We start from the raw sequence: 18,642 nt of genomic DNA, 5'->3' as shown, positions 1-18,642 counted from the left end.
ACGCTTGGGCACCCAAGTCCTCACAGGGGCCATCGGGATGCAGGCCTAGCGCCACCCCACCGTGAACACACATCCGATCTCCAAAGCCCGGTGAGCCCGTCCCCGGGGCAGCGGCTGGAGCTGTTCCCTGTGCAGACCCTGCCCTCGCTGCCCAGCTAGAGCCTCGGCTCTGCCCTCAGCATGGAAGCCTGGGGCCCTTCATCCTTCACGTTTCTGCATCCTCGCTTCCGAAACAGGACGGCATCGGGTCCCTTGGGGCGACCACAACACATACCACAGACAAGGACGCAAACAACGGGTTCTTTTTGCCACCCGGTTCCTGGAGGCCAGAGGTCTGAGATCTGGGAGTAGATGGAGCTGTTTCTCCTGAGGCCCGTTTGCCGTGTAGACACCGTCCCTCCCCGTGTCCGTCCATGTGCATGTCTGTGTCCTGGTCTCCTCTTCTTACAAGGACAAGGACCATATGCATTAGGGGCCACCCCCCAGGGCCTCCTTCTACCCCAATCACCTCTTTAAAAACGCTGTCTCCAAATTCAGTCATGTTCTGAGGTCCTGGGAGTCAGGGCTTCAACACGAGGATTTGGGGGGACGCAGTTCAGCCTTAGGAAGGAGGAGCGGGGTCAGGGCCTGCCTCAGAGGGTGCGTGAGAGCATCGAATGATGGAATATCTGCAATCCCTGCAGAATGCCGAGGAAGACCCTGCGCCCGACCTGGATCAAGGACTCCAAGGCTCCCGACACCCTGAGTCCAGCATGGGCAGCGGCCACACCTTGGCTTGTCATCCTGAAGACCCCAAATCCTGATGGGACCGTGTTATAGTCATTGTGGGAAGTTCGATAATAACAAAAATTGTAGGGGCACCTGGGTGGCTCAGTGATTGACTATCCACCTTGGGCTCAGGGTGTGACCCCGGGGTCCCAGGATCGAGTCTGGCATCGGGCTCCCCACAGGGAGCCTGCTTCTCCCCCTGCCTGTGTCTCTGCCTTTCTCTGTGTTTCTCATGAATAAATAAATAAAATCCTTTTTAAAAAGAAAAGAAACCATAGTAGCAGAGAGCTCCGAGCGCCAGAGCCAGCATTCGAACACAGACCTCTGGCGTCCCAGCGCCCTCTCTGGACCACGTTCCTAACTAAAATGGCACAAAACTGATAAGAAACATCTAAATCTTCAACAGGAAAAGATGCTGGTGCCCATCGTCAGGAGGCTGGGGGGTTACGAGGTTTCCAAGTCGTCCACATCCTCAGGGATCCCCCAAGATGGCTCATGGTGTCAAGTGCGAGAGACGCTGCGGGTCTGAGTGCCCGCTGACCCCGGGTCCCTCTCCAGTGCCCAGTGTCTCCGGCTTCTCACAGCTGCCATTTCCTTCTAACAGAAACCTGCAGGTCCCCCTACCTGAGGCCCGCGTAGTTTCGCTGTCCTATGTCGAGAAATCAAGCTGACAGCAGTGCTAACAGCGCTTCGGAGGGACGTGCCCTCCCCCCGCAACTTTTGGTTTCGGTAATTGCTGCCTGAGCCTCGAAGACTAGAAATCGTTCTTCATCTCACGCATGAGGAGTCTGCATCTGATTGATGACAGGCACGGAACCCCCCGTGCCGCGGAGCCGCTCTAATTTGCAAGCTAAAACAATATTAGCAAATTGTTAATGGTCCGGAAAAGTGCAGTTGAGGCCTTAACGGTGGCGCACAGAGCTTGCCGCCGGCCGCCGCTGCTCACCTGCCTTCTCGCGATGGCAGCAGGAGCAGAGGACCTTAAACCGCGTCACCGATGCAGGACGTGGCTGCCGGGCGGCAGAGGCGGGTCCTCACCAGAGTGGACGCTAGCGCTGGGCCGCCCTCGGGGAGAGCCCGCCTGCCCTTCCGCCGCTGCCGGACAGCCTCTGCGAGCTCTTCTTGCAAGAAGGAGGTCTCTTTGCTGGGGACACAGCCCCCATGTGGCCCCGGGGCAGCCGGACGTGGAGCTAGGGGCTCTGCGGTGTCCCAGGTGTGGACGGAGCTCGGGGCACTCGCGGGCTGCCCAGGTTTGGAGGGGAACGCGCGTCCCTGCACCCACGGATGGCAACAGGGATGTCAGGCGGGCATGGTCCGTGGTGGGGGGGGGGGGACCTTGCAGCTCTGAACAAGCAGCGTTGAGGGCAAGCGGGTGCAGCGTCAGGCTAAGGGCAAGCTGGTTACTGTGGGACCTGAGGTCGGGAAACCCCAGGGCTGAGGCTCCAGCGCCCAGACGCCCAGTGCTCGGAGAGCCGAGCACAGCCTCCCGGGCCTCTGGGAACCCGCAGGTTTTCTATCAGCACAGCTTCGCCCTGACTATACCGCGGGCGCCGTGAGGGGCCCACGCAGCCTGTCCCACAGCGACATTCCCCGCGGGTTCTGCAAACACACATCACAGGGCGTGGCAGGCATGTGCGGGGCTGCGTGTGCACTGCGCCCAGCCCCCAGGCGCACTCGGGTCCACCGCTGTGTCATCACGGTTCTTGCTCGGAGTGCGTGCGTGGAGGCGGCGAGGGGACCGAGGAGCGGGGAAGGACGGCCCGCTCCCCCCAACGGTGTGCACTTAATCCTGCTCCCCTCTCAGCTGCTGCTGGGGAAGCTGGAGTCACGTCCCTCTGCACACAGATATGGGCACCTCTCGGAAGTTCCTGGAATCACAGCCCTCTGCCCCAAGAGGCCACCGGCCCCTGTTGGGACTCCCGGAGTGTCCGCACGTCCCTCCTCCAGTCCACCCGCCTGACCTCTGACACACCTGGCCCTGGAGCCACTTCTAGGATGTTTACCAGGGCAGCTGGGCGCCAGTGGGGACCCAAGCCAAGTCTGCACTCGGAGCCCCGTCCCCCTGAGGAGCCCCCACCCCCGGCTCTCCCAGGACAGAGTTGCCCAAAGACCCTGCCACCCGCCCCACCCCCACTTCCCTCATGGCCCTGGGCTCCCACACCGGGACCATCCCTGCAGCCCTGCAGCGCCCCCTGGGGCGGGCATCTGAGGGCACCGAGTCCACAACTCTGCGGCTGCCCATCCCGGTTCAGGCAAGTTCTCTCTCCAATCCTACACTCGTATCAGTGCCCCCAAAAGAAGGGGCTCTTTCTGTTGTCATTGCCATGATTTCGGTGCCAGTACTGGGTTTGTGACGTTAAGAACACACCCAAACGCGTTCGCAAGGGATCATACACTTCAATAAGAAATTGCCGTTTGTGGATGGCTTCACATTGTGGATGTCACTTCACTTAATGCTTCACAAACAAGCCGGAGACTTAACAAGATTGTCTCCATCTTGCACCAAAGAAGTGGAGAGGTGGGCGCGGGGAGTCGCGAGCCACGGCCACACGGGTCCCATGCTGCGCGTCTGTCGGTTTCTCCACATTGTTCAGGCCAAAGACACAGACATCTCCGCTTGTGACCACAGGGGGAGGAAAGCCGGGCGTGGATGTGCCGACCTCGCCGGTGGGGCCTGGAGTCCTGCGCGTGCCACGGGCCTCCAGCGGGAACCACCAGCCACACCCGGTGCACAGGCTGGCCAAAGACGAATCACAGGAACACATACAAAGGGGGGCGTTGTGGGGGGAACCCCAACTCCACCGAAGCACTTGGCAGGCTGCACCGTGATGATCACAAGACAGGTGCACAGAGGCACAATGGGTCAAGGCTGCGATCGTACTTGGCCCATCCACCTTCCAGGGCCGGGCCGGGCCATGAGCCTCCTGCCGCCAGAGGAGGAGGGCAGTACGGGGCACACCCAGACGGGTTCCCCAGGGCACACACGAGGTGGCGTACACAACTCCCGGGGGCCAGGTGTCCGAAATCCGGGTGTGGGCAGCACCGTGGTGTCCCTTGGAAGGCCCAGCAGGAGCACCCATCACTGGGTCTCAGCTCGTGGTGGTGCCCACCTTCCCAGGGGCCCCGTGGCCTCCAGACACAGCACCCGACCTCTGCCCCCGTGCATCCCTCTGCCTGCCCCATGCCCACTCATCCTAGGGGGACACCAGTCACTACACTGCGGTCCCTCCGACACCAGGGACTCACCCCAACTGGGTCACTTTTGCAAAGACCTCATTTCCGACTAAGGTCACACTCAGAGTTTCTGGGGCCTGGACGCCAACGTATCTTTTGGAAAACACAGTTCGGCCCGTACATCACTGAACACACGCTGAGGATGGGACAGGCCACCAGGAGTAATATCGGTGCGTGTTATTAAATTATGAGACGGGATAAGCCCATTAACATGTTACATACCCTGTTTTCACGATAAAGCCTAATCGCTGCATTATAATAACTTTGCCAAAAGAATGGTCAGCAAGAATTAATCTCCAGATCAATAACCTCAGAAGTACTTGTAATTCAAATGAACTCTTAATTCTACTGACGCAGGACTCAACTAACCTGACACGTGGCGGATCCAGTTCAGCAAAAACACACTTGTGATGTGGAGTCAGAACGCGGGTCACAATGACTCACTGTCCCCCGCGGTCACCTTGAAGATCCTGCCACAAGGCCCCGCAGGGCACTGGGTGCATTCACCCGCCTACCCACCCACTGAGCGGGTCTCTGACATACCGTCCACGAGGGTGTGCAGGCTTTGCGTGGGGGACACTGTTGACAAGGTTGCAGACTGGCCACAGGAGTGGTCTCAGGTCTGCCGACAACCGCCGGGCGGACGTGAGGTGTCAGCGGGACTGGACCAACCAGCATCTTTGGTTGCAAGAAAATCGACACAACTAAGACCCTTTCATCACAGGAGAGTCAGAGGAAGATCCCACATGTTTCCTTCTAAGGACCCAGGGAGTAATGGAGGGATCGGAAAGCGGGCCTCGAAGGGAGGTGGCAGCAACAGCGGGTGGTAGGTGGCCACAGGAGGGACACCAGGGACGTGACTCAGGCCCGGACACAGAGGGGAGGCAGACACGGAGGCCTCCAGACACAGCCGTGTCTACACGGAGGGACAGAAGTGACCCTGGGGTCACACCGGTGTTTACCAAAACCAGCACAGTCATCTTCGGAGGGTCATTCTCAATATGACCTTCGTGGCTTCCAGAGGAAACGAGCTCCCATCCGAAACTCCCCATCACACAAGGAAACACCTCCATAAACGAGAGTCGGCACCATCATACCACGCGCCCAAGGGTGAGGAGTCTGCAGGAGCACGCGTGGGCGTCACCGACGGCTACGTGAGAAGTCAGTAATCAGCAGGCACGATTTTTTTTTAAGGTTTTATTTATTTATTTGAGACAGAGAGAGAGAGAGCACGAGCAGGAGGAGGAGCAGAGGGAGACGCTCGGAGCCCGATGCGGAAGTCGATCCCGGGACCCTGAGATCATGACCTGAGCTGAAGGCAGATGCATCACCGACTGAGCCCCCCAGGCACCCACAACAGGTATGATTTTTAAAACCACAGGTTTCAAAAAAATAATAATAAAGAAATAAATAATAAAATAAAATAAAAATAAATAAATAAATAAATAAATACCACAGGTTTGAGATGATAAACACAGTCCTAACCAACAAAAGGCTCAAAAAACACATTGCGGAGGGAAGAAAACAATACTGAGCAGCGAGCGACAGTGCATGAAGCAGGAATCAGCTCGCATGAGATTGGGCGACACTGCTGTGAGGAAAGGTACAGAATGTAACCCTGGGACACAGAAACCAAGGTGCAGACCATGAGAGAAACGGGACGTAAGTGAGCCTAACGGGGCTTTAGGGGAAGAACACCCAGGAGGACAGACGACCTGGTGAGTCCTATGAAGAGACCCAGCAAATACACAGTCTCCCGCTAGGTCGGAGACCAGGAGAGGCGACCAGAGGCGATCAGACATTGTTCATCAGGAGGTGGGGAGACCGGCTCGCTGCAGCGAACACGGGAAGGTGGAGAGAGCAACAGCTTTGTGCATTTGAAAACTGGAATAAAATACACGATTCTCAAAAGCATCAAAATTTACTTAAGAAAAAATAGAAATTCTCATAGTCCTACAAACAGTGAATAAACGTAGCACGTACGTCACCTTCCAGGGACAGGCCATCCTGTGCTAATAAAAACTTGCAAAGAAATAAATATCCTCTAAATCCTTCAGTGGGCTCCCAGAAGTCTGGTAACAGAACAAAGTATAGATGTCAAAAGTCCAAGCAAAACAGGGGTAGAATTATCTCATAATCAATAAAAATATGTGTTTGATTCATCTAAGACATACAAGAGTGGCTTTATATGCAAAAAATATATAATTATCACTCAGCAAATTTACTTATTAAGAAGGAATGAGGATGTTACGATTACCCTGGTGTATGCAAAAGATTATCTTATAAAACCCAGTATTTATTTATGATTTCAAAAATCACGATTTTAAAAAAGCTCTTAGAAAAACAGTGATAGAATAAATCATCCTGGGATGTCTGGGTGGCTCAGCGGTTGAGACCTTTGGCTCAGGGCCTGATCCCAGGGTTCCGGGATCGAGTCCCACGTCAGGCTCTCTGCATGGAGCCTGCGTCTCCCTTTGCCTGTGTCTCTGCCTCTCTCTCTCTCTCTCTCTCTCTCTCTCATGAATAAATAAATAAAATCATTTAAAAAAAAAAGAATAAATCTTCCTTAACCCAACAAATGCGGCCGACCAGAAACATGCAGCACACAGAATTCGCACGGGAGACCTGACTCCGTGCAGACGGGCAGCCACAAAAGGCGGTTCTTGAGATGATAACAGAAGGTCTCCTCATGCCTGGGAATGATTGCTTAAAGCAAATAAACAAATATAAAACACTAACCATAAAATTAGACATTTATTAATATAATTACATTAAAATATGAACATCTGTTCAGCACAAGACACCATAGAAACTGAAAAAAGCGGCAAATTGAGGGTTGTTAGTGACACGGAGCCAAACCATCAGCGGGAAAGACACATAACTGAACAGAAACACAAACACAGACGATACCCACGATCTCAGGCTGGACGCTAGTTTTTTTAACACAATGTTTTGTGACTTATGTCACATATATTATCTTACATGTATCAAACGTAGAGGAAGTTTATTAATTCACAAGAATTAAAATCCCAGAGTTCACAAGAGCCTGGTGTCTGAGGTCATCAGAGGATCAGTGATGTCACCAAATATCCGTTTCTTCTGGATTTCTCTACGGAGCCTCCCGCGGGCCTTTGTTCCAGGCGTGGCTTCCTTGCTGGTCACGGGTGGTGTCCCCACGCACTCAGCTTCTTGCTCCTGCCCTCACCGCGAGCAAGAGGAATGAATCCACCTCCTGCTTCCCTGGAGAAGCAGCGGGAATCTCCCCTGCGCCACCGCGGGGCAGCCACGCTCGCCTCCAACACACCCCTGGCCGAGAGCGGAAGGAGGTCACCGCTCAGCGGGGACTCGGGGGTGGGCGCCTGAAGGGAGGAGGGGGACCTGACTGACTGGGAGCAGCCAGAGGTCAGGGTCAGGTCAACAGGGAACCAGGAGGAGTGGAAGGTCAAGATTAGGTCAGCAGAGAATCAGGTGCAGTGAGAGGTCAAGGTCAGGTCAGCAGAGAACAGGGATTAATGGGAGGTCAAGGTCAGCGGAGAACTGGGAGCAGCAGGAGGTCAGGGTCAGGTCAGCAGCGAACGGGGATTAACGGGAGGTCAAGGTCAGGTCAGAGGAGAACCAGGTGCAGCGAGAGGTCTAGGTCAGGTCAGCAGAGAACTGGGATTGGTGGAAGGTCAAGGTTAGGTCAGCGGTGAACAGGGAGTGGCGGGGGTCAAGGTCAGGTCAGTGGAGAACTGGGAGCAGCAAGAGGTCAGGGTCAGGTCAGCAGAGAAGCTGAGTGAGAAGCCGAGCAGGTGTCGGGCCGTAAAGGTGTGTCTGTAAGTCCTTCTGCGCTCGACTGTCTCCGGCACGGGTGTCTGATCCGTGTGCAGTGTCCTCTGTGCCTCAAGGAGCAACGCGCCCACCGCGGGTCCGTAGGGAGCACAGCCAAGCTCGGGACACAATCTGCCACCAGAGTGAGGACTTTGAAACCATGGGTGGTGGGCTCTGAGGACGTGGGCCCCGTGAGCAAGGCAGCCCCCACCTGTGTGCTCACCTCCAGAGCCGCCTCTGCCCATGTGGCGGGACCAGAGCGCCACTCAGAGGCCGGGGTGACAGCCCGCCCCCGGAGACACGAGGGGCGCTGACCTGCCCGCCCGCCCCCCGCCGCCTCTCACATGGAGACGTACACGTCCCGCTCACAGGGACCCCCGCACGGCCGTCGCCGTCACTGGCTGGGGCTCACGCCAGTGTAGACCCAGTGTAGACCCTCCCCCGGAGCTGCAGCAGGGACAGGGAGGGGGGCAAGCTGGCCATGGAGCCCTGAGGCCACGACCCGTCTTCACAGCCATCGGTCCCCAGCGCCGGCTGCTGGTTGGCAGCGGGCAAGACCCATCTGCGCTCAGAGAGGCCTGCGATGTAGACCACCCGGAGTTCTGCTCTGTTAAGTTCTGAGTGTTTTAAAACCTCTCACCTCGCGGAGTCTACGGGCTGTGCAACGAGGAGGAGCCCGGAGCACAGGAAGCCCGGCACTTGGGGCGAATCGTGTGTGGACGGCGAAGGCACCGAGGAGCACCGTCCGTGCCCCACGCACCCACACCCCTGCGCGCCCTCCCTGACCCTGCTGACCACGTCCTGGAAACAGCGGGGGCAGCGAGCTGGGTTGACAGCACAGGGACCACACGTCATCAGAATATTTCTTTTTTTTTAATATTTATTTATTCATGAGAGACAGAGAGAGAGAGAGAGAGAGAGGTAGAGACACAGGCAGAGGGAGAAGCAGGCCCCATGCAGGGAGCCCCACATGGGACTCAATCCAGGGTCTCCAGGGTCAGGCCCTGGGCCGAAGGTGGCGCTAAACCACTGAGCCACCCGGGCTGTCCTCAGAATATTTCTAAAAAGAGAAAATGCAAACAGTATCAGGAAAAGCCAGATCAATGTTGTTTTTAAAGTAAACACAGATTTTCGGCAAGACCCCCTGAATCGGATTCTTTCCTCCCGGGTTCAGCATCCGCCAGGCAACTCTCCCGTGGGCTCCAGGCTCCGGGCCGACGCGGCCAAGGTATCGGGCAGGGCAGGGATGAGGTGGAGGATGGGAAGGTGGAAACGCGTGTCTACAGGGAGCGGGGAGGGGCTCCAAATCCGCCTGCGGGAGGACAGGCCGGACCCTCGCTCCTCTCCTGGCCCGACCCCGCACGGTCATCGCGGGTGCACCTGTGATGTCCGACAAGGGCCCACCCACCACCCCAGGTTCTAGAAGGAAACTCTGAAAACGCTCCTCCTGCTGGAGCCTCTGGGGCCTCCCTCCCGTAGATGGTTCCGAGGAGAGTGGAAACCCGGAGAGGAGATGATAAAGCCTTTACAGGCTCCTCTCACCACGCCTTTTCTCAAACCTTCCAGAAGCATCCAGCCTGCACCCCCTCCTGGGTCCCTCCACCCCCATGCGATGCTGCGTCACAGGAAACGCACCTGCAACTTCGCTCGGTAAGTTGAGTCTCCGCATTTCGGGGTCGTCCTGCGTGTCTACACGTGGAAATATTCAAGTGCGACCGAGCGCGGGGCCCAGGGCAGCCAGGCTTCGGATCCAGGGGCAGAGCCTCCAACCTGATGGGCGGTCTCCCTGTCCCCTCTACGCCCGTCACCTCCCCTGGTCACCACGGGGCAGGTCACCCACGCGCACCTGGCCTCTGCGATATTAAAGACCCGAGTCCTTGCGGATGAGGGTCCAGACCCGCTGCAATGAAAGAACCACAGTCCACAGGCACATTATTGAAGACTATTATTTTTAGATTTTGATTCATTTTGTTAAATGAGTCTTTAAAATGATGTTCCAGTTGACATTCCTTCCATTGTTATAAAAATATCTTCTCCCTGCAGACTTGCTGACTCTAGCAGACTATTTTTTTTAATCTTTGTTTAAATATATAAGCAAAAAGAATGTAGAATTTGGCTTTTTAATAAGGAATACCTTGATTATATAAAACATACATCAGAAATGTTTATTTCCCGTTTCGTGTTCGCTGCTTTGCAGTTTGACCGTTTTCCTGGTGGTTGCAAGAAGACGACGGCGCGGCTGTAACGCTGGAAGAGTCCATGGGGGCCCCGCAGGTGAGACTCCCCAGCCTCCCAGCTCATGAAAAACCCCAAGATGCCCCATGTCGCTCTGTCCTGAGGACAAATTTCCCCACAGAGACGGGATGGGTCCCTGCTCTCTGCTCTTCCTGGAAAAAAATAAAATCAGCCTAAGCTTTTACACTAATTTCTTCTGTGAAAAGAGAGTGAAAAAGATAGTTTCGGGGATTCTCACATCCTGTCCCGATGCCCTGACCCGGACTCAGGAAGCCCAGTGGCCGCAGTTTCCCCGAGGCCCCACGTGGGACTGCGGGTGTCCATCCCATCAGCCTTAAGGAGTTCGGCTCAGCCAATCCACAGCTGGATCCTTGGCCCAAAATCGTCACCACCCCAGGACCCAGCACGGCCACCTCTGTGACGCTCGCTTCCCACGACCACACTGGCACCCAAGGGTCTGAGCTCCGGGGCCGCGTCCCCAACTGCAAGGCCTGCCCTTGTGATGAGTCAACCGACCCAGCGCGTGAGGCGAGTCCCCTCTGTCCCCCCACAGCCGGCCCCGCTTAGGCATCCGGGCCCCCCACAGCTTCAGAGATGCCCCGTCCCACCACCCCTCCTGCCCACCTGCACCCCTCCTGGCCCTGGGTGTGGGGGACCCACTGCTTCTGCGCTGACCTCAGGGGCAGGCAGGAGGGAGAGGAGGGGCCTCAGTTCCAGCCTCCAGCCAGGCCTAGCAGCGCCTCCAGGTCCCTCCTGTAGCTCCCTCTTCGAGGACCCTCCTCCAGCTCCTTCCTCCAGCTCCCTCCTCCAGGACCCTCCTCCAGGACCCTCCTGCAGCTCCCTCCTCCAGCTCCCTCCTCCAGGACCCTCCTCCAGGATCCCACGAGGGGAGGGGCACCCTAGGGGCAGCCTGCAAGCCTTGGCCACTGACTGTGAGCCCAACTCTCAACAGCCCACATACAACCCAGGGTTAAATGCTTAGAGATGCCAGTGAGGAAGAATCTGAGCCTTTTCCTGAAAACCAGGGAACGTCCCTACAGTGTTCAGAATCATCCCTGGTCAAAATTCTTAACACCCGTGGGTAGCAGGACAGCATACCACGTAGGCATCAAGGCATCGTGATGGGATGTTGGCGACAAAGGGGTCGAGCAGGAAGCTCGGAAACAGAGCCGCGTACTAGCAGCAGCAGCCCGTGCCCCCTCGGGCCAGACAAGTGACCCTCTGAAACACCAGCAGACCCAGGAGCACCACCTGGAGCCTGAGGAGGGGAGGGCCCTGTCTCCACCTACTGGGACGCGTGGGCCACGTGTGTTGCTCCCCACAGCCCTTAGGTAGGGCCGGGCCGCCGAGCTCTGGCGGCTGGAGCACATGAGTGCATGAGGCCACATGCCGCCCGCTCCGAGCCCGACAACACTCGGGATACCCCGGGCCTCACGTCTCCTTCTGCGGCGACTTCCGGAGCCACTCACCTCAGCAGTGGATTGGCAGGAGGGGTCATCCCGAATCCCGGCCGGAGCCACCAGCCCCGGAGCGCAGTGCAGGGCGGGCAGGTGGCCCCGTGGCTTGTCCCGGCCTCACACAGGCATGTCGCAACCTGGGATGAAGAAGACGAAACTTTAGAATTTCCAGCACAAAACATGGTTAGACATCCACATGAACCGGATGGGAGAAAGTTTTTCTTTTTGAAAAGTGTTTGGTTGTATTCCAGGTCCTTGGCAGGACAATATGTTTTTTAGAACCAGCTTGCCAATTTCCATGTTTTATACGCGGGCTGTTGGGATAAATTAATCTGAAGAGAACAGTCAGCTCACGAACACTGTGTCTCCAGCCCACAGAGGCGGCTCCCGAGCTTTCTGGCCACGGAGCTGACTGCGCTCAGCAGAGCTCTGCAGCTCCCGCGCTGACCCCACGCAGCCTGCGGGGACGCGCTCCTGACACGCCGCACTGCGGCCCGAAATGGGGTTCCTTAACTCACTTTCCACCCATTTATTGCTGGTTCCACTAACACAACGGTTTTACTGTTGACCCGGTTACCATGCTAATAGTTCTCCCATAGACACCTCAGGATTTTCCACATAGACAATCCTGCGATCTAAAAACAAAGGAAAAATAAATAAATAAATAAATACATACATACATAAATAAATACATAAATACATAAATAAATAAATATAAAAAAATAAAAATAAAAACGAAGAAAATTGTGTCCTTTCTGTGTGAATATAGTGCACTCGTGGCCCTTGTCTCAGGGCCTTGCTGTCCCGCAGTCAGTGCGCTGCTCCATGCAGGGGGGGCAGGTTCTGACCGCGTTCCTGATCTTCAGAGGAAACAGTCAAGTCACGGTAGTATGCATGGTGTTACCTGGAAGGTGCCACCTGGAAGGTGCCACCTGGATGATGCCACCTGGATGATGCCACCTGGAAGGTGCTACCTGGAAGTTGCCACCTGAAAAGTGCCACCTGGATGATGCCACCTGGAAGGTGCTACCTGGAAGGTGCCACCTGGATGATGCCACCTGGAAGGTGCTACCTGGAAGGTGCCGCCTGGATGATGTCATCTGGAAGGTGCCACCTGGATGATGCCACCTGGATGATGCCACCTGGATGATGCCACCTGAAAAGTGCCACCTGGATGATGCCACCTGGAAGGTGCTACCTGGAAGGTGCCACCTGGATGATGCCACCTGGAAGGTGCCACCTGGATGATGCCACCTGGAAGGTGCTACCTGGATGATGCCACCTGGAAGGTGCTACCTGGAAGGTGCCACCTGGATGATGCCACGTGGAAGGTGCTACCTGAAAGGTGCCACCTGGGTGATGCCACCTGGAAGGTGCTACCTCCTGGAAAGTGCAGCTGATTTTTATCAAGCTGAAGTTTCACTACATCCTGTATTTCTGAGTTTTATCATGAATACATGTTAAGTGTTGCCAAATTGTTTTTCTACATCAATAAATAAGATTTTATGTTTTTTCCCGTTTTCTAGTGATGAGGGAAATCCCACTGACACGTGTCTGAACACGAACCAGCTCTGCACTCCCAATAAAGCACACTGGGCCATGACGCATCATGTGGGTTTGCTTGGGGTCAGGCTCCTGCTGCGCGTGTTCCCTGGGGGATCCTTCCGTCTGTCCTCAGGAAGACAATCCCTCTGTGATGTCCTCCTCCCGGTGATTTCTCAGGCGGCCGTGTCAGGGTTTTGCTGTACAACTGGTGGGAGGTGTTACTTCCTCTTCCATTTGCTGGAAACATGGGGCAAGGCTCTTTCTACCTGAAATTCTTCTCAGGATCCATCAGCCAAACCCCGTGGCCCTGTTGTGTCTGTGGAAGGTTCCCGTCGCCCTGGTAGACACAGCCCTCCGGAGCCCGGGCCTCTTCCCGGGGCCCGGTCCGCCTGCAGATGGAGGCTTTCACACACTCGGCCCCGTGTCCCCAGCCGTCGCCACTCGCGGCCCCTGCCCCGCTGCTCACCCACGTCCACGCATTTCTCCTCATGTAACTGCGAAGGTGGAGACCCACGTTCCTGAAATCTTTTCTTGGTTTCCAGTTGAAGCATTTGAAGCTACAGGATTTCTTCCGATCCCCAGATTCTCTGCATCCCACCAGCGCTCACATCTCGTCTTCATCTCCCATCACATGCGAGCCGTCGGGCTTCCCGTCGGGCTCTGGGCTGCTCCCCACTGTCGCCCGCGCCCCATTCATTCCTGCGGGTCGTCAGTTCACGGTTTCTGGGCGCCGAGCCCCGGCCGCAGCCAAGCGGGTCTGTCCCTGCTTAGGCTGGTCAGTCCCTGCATACTTGGGGCCAACGGTAGCCGCGGGCGTGCTCCCTACAGCTGGCCTGGCTTTGAGACGCTCTTCAAGACCCCGCGTCTCTTCCCGGGCCCCACATATTTTCTTGAACTTCTTTGGCGTATTTGCGACAAGGGCTTTGAGCTTTTGTCTGATGACTGTCAGGTTGCGGTTTCCCCTGCAGCGGCATCTCCCCGTTTCTGTGCATGTGTAGCAGTCTCTCCCGCCGGGGGACGCTGTGCACCTGCTTTGTGGGGACCTGGGGTTCCCCTCCTCGGAGGGCCAGAGGCTCCGGGAAGGGTGGTGACCGCCGCCGGCCTGGTCCCCTGCCTCTGGGCCTGCCGGGCCCCACCTGGCGCCACGTCCCATGTACAACACTGGGGGACAGGGAGCAGGACGTGTCCCTGCGGCCCCGGGGGCAGCCCTGGCCCCAGGCTCTGTCCTCCCTCCTGGTGCCCAAATGGGCCTCCCCGCGGGCTGAGTCCTGGAGGCGCCGACAGCAGGGCCTCCGTCCCGCCCTCCCTGCCACCCCCTGTGGCCCCTCCGCCCAGCCCACTGCCGGGATTTGCAGGGACCCAGACCCATCTCTGAGGCCCCTCCGCCCTGCCTCTCGGACCACGTCCCCAGAGCAAGACCTGGGCAGCCCTCCTCCGGGGTCACAGTCTGCGGGGCCAGCCTGCCTCGTCAGCGGGGCTTACGGTGGGGGGAGCTTCCCACCAACACAGATCCCAGGACACCGAGGTTTTCAGAGCACCCGGTGGACCCTCCCCCTGCACAGCATTGCTTGGTGGTGGTGGCTGCGGGCTTCTCTGCGCACTTATGGGAACTTGAGAGGGCCGGAGGGTCACTCACAGAGAACTGCCAGCCGACAGGGACAGGAGAGGACCCCTGCCCCTGTGCTCTGTGAGCGAGCTGGCCGTCGTGTGAAGGAGGGTGGGCCTGAGAACAAAGACGGGGGCACGTGCTGTCCCCTCCACTTGCTGTCTCCACAGAGGGTTTCGGGTCTGACCCCATCCAGACGCTTCACCAGGACCCCAAGGGGTCCGGGACACCAGCCCGGTCCGAGGCCTCAGGCTCCAGCGTCTGCGGGGCTGACTGTCCAGGGCTGGCGTCTCGGGGCGAAGTGGGTACACGGCCCCATGGGGGCAGCTGAACCGCAGGGCGGGGCTGGGCACCACCAGGGTTCCGCAGCCCCATGGACAGCCCTCCCCGCCCCTCCCCTCCTGGCCCAGGAGAGGCACCGCAGAACACATTCCAAATGAGGGTGTTTATCAAAGGTGGAAAAAAGAAACTAATTATGTGACATGAAAGATGTTCGCCTCCCCAATCCCTAGACCGAGGGTTCTCTCCAAGCAGCTGTTAAGCAAAAACTTTCATCTTGTTGATCACTGATGACACGGCTGCATGTGGCTAATTCTGCACATAAAGTAACAAGCTGACAACCCACGGCTCGGCCCGTTGCACGACCCGGAACCCTGCACAACCATCGCCCTGGTGCCCCCCAGGGTCTTCAAAGCAGCTGGCCAGTCTGGGGACCATGGAGACCGAGTCACCCCCTGTGAGCCCAGGAACCCAAGGAGGGAGCTCCAGCACGGCGAGGAAGGGTGGCCGAGCCCACCGACCCGCGGTCACCACGCGCCCCTTCTGTGCAGGGCGGCCACGGCCTCCGGGATGACAGGAGGCAAGGACCCGGCGCTGGCCGCAGACAGCCGTGGGAAAGCGCCCTGGACGTGGCGGCCCTGATGGCGAGCTGGTCGGCAGGGGGCGGGAGCTGCACCCCGCATGTCCAGGGGGCAGCGGGCCTCCCACACGGTGGGGGGGGGGAGGGGCGGGGCCTGGGCAAACCGAGACACCCACCGGAGACTGAGCGCCAACCCCCGCAGCCCATCCCCGCAGCTCCGCTCACAGCTCCTTCCCTTTGAAATGCTGATTCGTCCATTAATTCCAAGTCTCCTTATCTCCTTCTTCAGGCATTTTTCTAACCCTCAAACCCTAGGGCCTCCTGCTCTGATGTAATGAGGGCGGCAGCCGCCCCCCTGCGTGGACCCAAGCACCCCGGGGTGCCGCCGGCCATCCACGTCCACGTGCGAGTCAGCACACGCAGCTCCCCTGGCCTGGCGCTCACAGAGCAGGAGCCTTGACCAGCCTCACCCCTTCTCGAGCCTCAGTTTCCCCCTTCCGGTCAAGGAGATGGGGCGCTAGCTCCTTTGCCCCCTTTCTGGCTCTGGGACCCCACTTCCTCTCACAGGCTCTGCGGCCTCGGGTGGGGTCTTCACCACCGTGTCCCCGGGGCGTGGTCCTGAGTGACCGCAAGGGGCCGCGGGCACGGGTGGTGACAGCCTCCCAGGAGGAGCTGCCCCAAAAATCCTTCCTGCAGCCCCGGCCCAGTCTCCAGCCCACGCGCAGCGAGGCCCATGAGACAGCAGATCTGCACATGCGCACCCGCCGGCACCTCCCCATGGCCACGCACATGTCCCCCACCCCACTCGGGGCGCTTTCAGGCCAGCGGGGGCACGTCCACGGGGGTGTGGCTGGGGATGCTGTGCACATGAAGGGGGGGCTGTGACCTGGGGGTGCTGTGCGCCTGACGGGGGGGGGGGGTGTGTGACCTGAGGTTGTGACCTGGGGCTGCTGTGCGCGTGACGGGGGGTGTGGCTGGCACGTGAAGTCTTGCGGGGTCGCCGTGGGGGGCGCACCTTCGAAGCCCGCTCCGTGGACTCTGCACCCCTCCCCTCGGGTCTGCTGAGCACAACCAGGGTCCCCAAGGCTGTGGGGGAGCAAGCGCGACCCCAGGAAAGGCCCTGACAAGGTGTGCATGATGCGCAGCCGCCCACCATCCTCTGTGGGGTCGAGCGCAGCACATGCAGGCAGCTCCTGTGGGCACGGAAGTGCAGCTCCCTTTCCTTTACAATCCCCATGGGCCTGGGGGTGACGGCCGTGCACCTGCTGCCCCGGAGCCTCATCCCCCCAGGTCGCCAGGGCCACCCTGCCTCCCGGGCATACACAGGAGCGTCTGTGCACAGCGACCCCGGGGCCTAGACGCTCCCGGACCCCACTGGGCGTACAGGCAGGTTGGGGGCACCTGAACCCTCCCCATGGGCCAGGCCCCTGAGCCAGACCACACAGTGTGCCGCGTGTCCACACGCGTCCACACTCCGGAGCCAGGCAGCTGCACCTGCACGTTTGGGGCCAGAGCCGAGGGTGGGGTGTGTGGCAGGAACGCACCACGGAGCGTCCCCACCCCCACCCCGGGACCCACCCCACCCCCACCCCCAGGACCTACAGAAGGGCCCGCGTGATCGCGAGCTGGGGCCCCGGAGCCGGCAAGGCTCACAGGCGCCCTGCACGCAGCCCGACTCAGCCCCACTCACCCCTGCGTCGCTAATGAAGGCGAAGGGCAAGCAGGGGTGCTGGGAGAGGCACCGCTGGGAAATGTACCCCTGTGGTTGCCCTCGGCCCCTGGCGACCCAGGTCACACGGGGACACCTCTGCACCCTGGGGCACCCACGGCTGACATCCTCTAGGGTCACCCAGTGCCCTGGGGTTCCGTGTCCCGTGGGGAGGAAGCAACAGAGGTGGGCTCCACTGTCCAGGGCCCCGGGCGCCCTCTGCTCTGGCCCCACGGAAGAACCGGCCTCTGCTGACCCCTCCAGGGGTGACCCACGTGGCCCGACCACTGTGGCACTTTCTCCGGGAGGTGGCACGTGTGGCCGGGGTGGGGGGAGGACGGGGTGCAGCCCTGCAGCCCAGAACCAACCTGTCCAGTGGACTATGTGGTCCTTCAAGGGCCTGCAAGGTGCTCCTGACCTCTGACACCGTCATCACGGGCTGGGGCGGGGGTGGGGGGGGACACAGCCTCGGAGCCAAGGGCACAGGACTGACTGGAAGGAAATGCAGCTCTCAGCCTCCGAGGCAGGTGCTCCTGCCACCAGCGTCCTCGAGGAGCCCAGAGAACAAAACCCACCCTGACTCCTGGGTGTGTCCCTGTCGTCAGCTCAGACCTGGGGACCACCCAGGCTTTCAGACTGGACGTGCTGACAATTCCTTGTGGACGCCCCTGACAGGCCACCGGGGAGTCTGAGCTGAGTCGCCAACGAGCCACAGACCCCACCACTCGCCCCAACGTCATCACCTGGCGAGGCGCACTCAGCACATGAGCACCCCGCACGCCAGCCCACCTGACCCCAGGAGGAGCCCTGAGGACACTGGTGCTGCACCCCCCCTTCGCGGCATCCCCGAGCGTCTCTTTCCCCAAAGACCTGAGCCCGGTTGTCAAACACGCAGCAACTGACAAACCACCGCACAGACGCACCTGGGGTGAAGGCCGGTCCCCCTAGGTCACGTGTGCAGGACCTGCCCCCCCAAGCTCCCGTCAGCTGAGGCCCCAGAGGGCCCCCCAGAGGCCCCGACAGCCAGCGGAGGTCAGGACGCATCCCTTCCAGCCAGTGAGCTGCTGTCGTGGGGCTGTTTCCGCGTAGACGGCTCTCCCCAAGCAAGGCCGGGCGGCGGCAGGACTGCTGAGGGCAGGTTGTAACACGCAAGACCCCGATGACACCCCCCACCCTCGTGCCTCATCCAGGGGCCCCGTGACCTCGACCCTTCAGCCGCTCCTGTCTGCTCTCCTACGTCTTGGAAAACAAGCCCAAGGGCGTGAAGGCCTAGTAAGGAGACCCCCCCCTCCTGTGGATGTGGGGAGGTCCCTGCAGCCTGGAGCCCCGCCTTGGAGCCCTGGCCCGGCCCAGCCCGCAGCCGCTTGCGGAGCCTCTCCCCTGGGGCTGAGCCGGAGCCCCACACCTCAGGCCCCCACGC

The 18,642-nt window shown here is 59.1% G+C and overlaps 2 long non-coding RNA genes across 2 annotated transcripts; one reads left to right on the top strand and one right to left on the bottom strand.

The window, feature by feature from the left end:
- The first annotated feature begins 4,378 nt into the window (after positions 1 to 4,378).
- On the top strand, positions 4,379 to 6,289 carry LOC144322986 (uncharacterized). Its single transcript, XR_013388542.1, has 3 exons — positions 4,379 to 5,112; positions 5,221 to 5,362; positions 5,461 to 6,289. It is a non-coding gene; the product is annotated as an uncharacterized LOC144322986 (long non-coding RNA).
- A 2,380-nt stretch (positions 6,290 to 8,669) lies between these two features.
- On the bottom strand, positions 8,670 to 11,877 carry LOC144323511 (uncharacterized). Its single transcript, XR_013388922.1, has 3 exons — positions 11,517 to 11,877; positions 9,448 to 9,712; positions 8,670 to 8,872 (listed from the first exon to the last, which is right to left on the bottom strand). It is a non-coding gene; the product is annotated as an uncharacterized LOC144323511 (long non-coding RNA).
- Positions 11,878 to 18,642: the final 6,765 nt, after the last annotated feature.

This window comes from Canis aureus, chromosome 11 (genome assembly GCF_053574225.1).
Source record: "Canis aureus isolate CA01 chromosome 11, VMU_Caureus_v.1.0, whole genome shotgun sequence".
NCBI classification, from domain to species: domain Eukaryota; kingdom Metazoa; phylum Chordata; class Mammalia; order Carnivora; family Canidae; genus Canis; species Canis aureus.
Note: the sequence above shows the minus strand (reverse complement) of the source record. Positions and strands in the feature narration are given on the sequence as shown.